The sequence below is a fragment of the Cynocephalus volans genome, chromosome 17, assembly GCF_027409185.1.
Source record: "Cynocephalus volans isolate mCynVol1 chromosome 17, mCynVol1.pri, whole genome shotgun sequence".
NCBI lineage: Eukaryota > Metazoa > Chordata > Mammalia > Dermoptera > Cynocephalidae > Cynocephalus > Cynocephalus volans.
In genome coordinates, this window is record NC_084476.1 from 7,724,438 (window position 1) to 7,727,888 (window position 3,451).

The 3,451-nt window shown below is 49.1% G+C and overlaps 1 non-coding gene across 1 annotated transcript; it reads left to right on the forward strand.

Moving 5' to 3' along the window:
• The first annotated feature begins 261 nt into the window (after positions 1-261).
• On the forward strand, positions 262-334 carry TRNAV-GAC (transfer RNA valine (anticodon GAC)). Its single transcript has one exon. It is a non-coding gene; the product is annotated as a tRNA-Val (tRNA).
• The last annotated feature ends 3,117 nt before the right edge of the window (positions 335-3,451 follow it).

The window sequence follows — 3,451 nt, forward strand, 5'->3', positions numbered from 1 at the left end:
CTGATGTCTACTGATGTCAAACATCTTTTTATGTGCTTATTGGTCATTTGTATATTTTCTTTAGAAAACTATGTATTCAGATTTTTCGCCAATTTAAAAGAATGGGATATTTATCTTTTTATTATCAAGTTCTAATCTTTTTTTATATATTCTGGATACAAGCTCCTTCTAAGATATAAGATTGGGCCAGCCCGTGGCTCACTAGGGAAAGTGCGGTGCTGATAACACCAAGGCCACAGGTTCAGATCCCTATTTAGGGATGGCCGGTTAGCTCACTTGGTAGAGCGTGGTGCTGACAACACCAAGTCAAGGGTTAAGATCCCCTTACCGGTCATCTTTAAAAAAAGAAAAACTGATAAGATATAAGATTTGTAAAATTTTTCTCCAATTCTGTGGTTTTCTTTTCACTTTCTTTCACGTTTCTTTTCACTTTCTCTGTGGCATTCTTTGAGTGACAAAAGTTTTTATCTTTGATAATGTTCAGTTTATCCATTTTTTTCTCTCGTTGCTTGTGCTTTTGATGTCACGCCTAGAAAACCATTGCCTACTATAAGATCATGAAGATTTACACTTGTGTGTTCTTCTGAGAGTTTTACAGTTTTACCTCCCTAGTTTGGTCTTGAGGCACCCAAGGGGAACGGCTGATGGGACCGAGAGCCCGTGCTGGGAGGAAGGGGGTGCTGTGCGGTGTGAGAGGAAGAGCATCTGGCAAGCAGGAGTGACCTGGATAGGACCCAGCTGGGAAGGGGCAGCTACGCTCCCGGGATCAGTGAAGGGACCTTCGAGGAAGGGGGCAAGTGGAGAAGCACCTGGAGGACTGGATGGGGGTCTTTGGAGGTGGTTTCTGGGATAAGAAGGTCTGGGGCAGAGCTGTGAGGAGTCTGGAAAGGGACTGTGAAGTGATACACTCTCCCCTGCTGTCCTTTCCTCACCCACCTCCTGAGCCCTGGGGTCCTACGTCCCGGGTCAGGGGTTGAACTGGCACATGGAGGGCCAGGGCTGGGGCTGGACAGTGGCCTCTCTGCTCTGCCAGGTGCCTTGAGTTCTCTGACAACTGCCATGAAGGGTCACACAGGTGCTGCATGGACACCAAGCGAGAGCCCCACCCATTTCCCCAAGGGGGGGTCTCTCCCCGGGGTAGGTGGGGTCAGTGACCCACAACTTTCATTGTGACTCCATCCTTCCCTGTGTCCAGGCCATGCCCCCATTTGTTTCATCTTTTTCATTCACCAATGAGCTGTGAGCATTGAGGACACGCCTACTTCAGTGTTGCCTGGCACCGCCCGCTCCCACCAGCTCTGGCTCAGTTGCACATCTGCGTTGTCAGCTGAAGGAACCAAGTCCCCAGTGCCTGGATGGTGGTGACACGGCCCCCCTTACCTTTTCCCTGCCTCGAGACATCAGAGGAAACCCGACAGAGGAAATTGACTGTGGCCAAGAATAAGGTATAGCATGTTGGGTTGCAGGCCCCAGACCCAGCCTGAGGCCCCTCTGATGGTGGGACAGGGGCAGGACTCGGTGTCACTTCTGAGGCACATAGGGCTTATCCCTCTGAGCCTATTGACTCCCATCACCAAAGTCTTCTCAGCCATCCCAGCCCCTGCCCTCGCCAGCTGTCCCTTGTCATTACTGCCTGGAGCCCAGACTTTGACCTGATGGCCCAGTCCCCTAAGTGTTTTCACCCTCATTCCAGCTTCTCTGGTCATGGCACAAATTTCCATTTGGAAGGGCACTCAGAACTAGGGGAAGCAGGACCGAGAGGTTTCTGTCTCCCTCACTCCCTTTACTTAGACATTTACTACCTGAAAAGCCTACATATCACCAGTGAGCTTGAAATGTTGACAATATCTTTGGGTGACAATTGGGAGAATGGGTTTGGTTTGGTTTTCTCCCAGGTTTCTACTCTCTAGAGACAATTTAGATCCTATTTCTGAGTCTGTATCTCACATTAGAGTTCCCTAGGATTCTGGGACCAGAGCGCCTTTCAGTCAGGGCCCTCTGGTGGGAGGTGTGCTTATCTTCTGTGGAACAAATCCTGGGCAACTGAACTTCACAGCTTGAATCTTGCCCAGATTATCTCAATCTGGGGTGCCACAGGATTCATAGGGGGCATCTTTCTAACAAATGAGATTTGCTCGATTCTTTTGAGAGAGGAAAAATCGATTAATGAACTCAGGTGTGACATTCATCTAGATTTGTAAGATCGTAACAGACTTCTCTCTGAAATGATGCCTGAGTTGTCCTCTTTTTATTAGGTCCCCAGATCCCTAGGGGTGTGCCCTCACGACTTCTGCCATTAGGATACATTGATATAAATGTTTGAAAAGTACTGGTGTGCAGCTCTCACAGCTCTGTAAGGGAGGACCCCAATGTCTGATTTGTACTTTGCCAACTGGCAGCTGCTGATTCTTGACAAAGCCCCAGAAGACTGAAGTTAAATTCCATTCTTGCCTTTTTTCAGTCATGTTATCGGTCCATTCCTTCAACCATTTAATGATCATTACAACACCGTGTAAGGTTGCTGGTGGCATTAAATCAGATGGTATAAGGAAGAATATTTTGGAAAAACTGTAAAGTAGGATGGAAGTATAGGGGCTTATCGGTCTCCTGAATATTACTGCTTTTCCCTTTCACAGTTAAGAGGTTATCAATGGAGAAACAGCCCTGGTGGTCCTCCAGAGCAAAGAACAAAATGAAAACTGGCAGTAGCCCTGATCTAGCAACCTCTGGGGGTTGCCATTTGCCTAAGGAGGTGAGTCTCGGCTGGTCAGGCTCCTGGAAACAGGGGGCTCAAGAGACAGTAGGGGGTAATGGTAAGGATCATGGAAGAAATGTCAGGGACTGGTTAAGTCTGGGTTTGAATCCTGCATCTCCCTCTGCAAGGGTTATGATTTAGGACTCGTCCCTGAGTCTTCTCCCTTGAAGCTGTGCACACAAAGACAGACCACGAGCTTGGCTCTCATCGGGTCCAGCTGCAGGAAGCACAGGTTGATGTTGATAACACCAAGATCCAGGGCTCAATCCCTGTACTGGCCACCAAAAGAAAAAAATAAAAAACAAAAGTACAGGATAAGAGCTGTTCAGGAGGGGAGGGTCGATGGGGGAGAGAGACCTTCAGAAGTGGGCACAGAGGGGCTACAGGAAGAGGCCTGGTCCAGGTCAGACAGGAAAGAGACTTTTGCCAGCTGATGGGGAAGAAACGACAGCAGAGGGCTTAGCCACTGAGGGGGACAGAGCGTCTCCATGTGCACTCTCATCTCTTCTAGCCCACATCATACATCAGTGGGGAGGCCTTTGTGACATCAATGGGGAGGCTTCTGTGACATTAGTTTACATGAAGGAGCTGGAGGTAAGTGCCCTGCGGGCCAGCCTCTTGACCACCTCCCATGGTGGGGACACCCAGCCCCTCTCTGCCAGCTGAGACAGCCCCCACCCCACCCCTAATGATCAC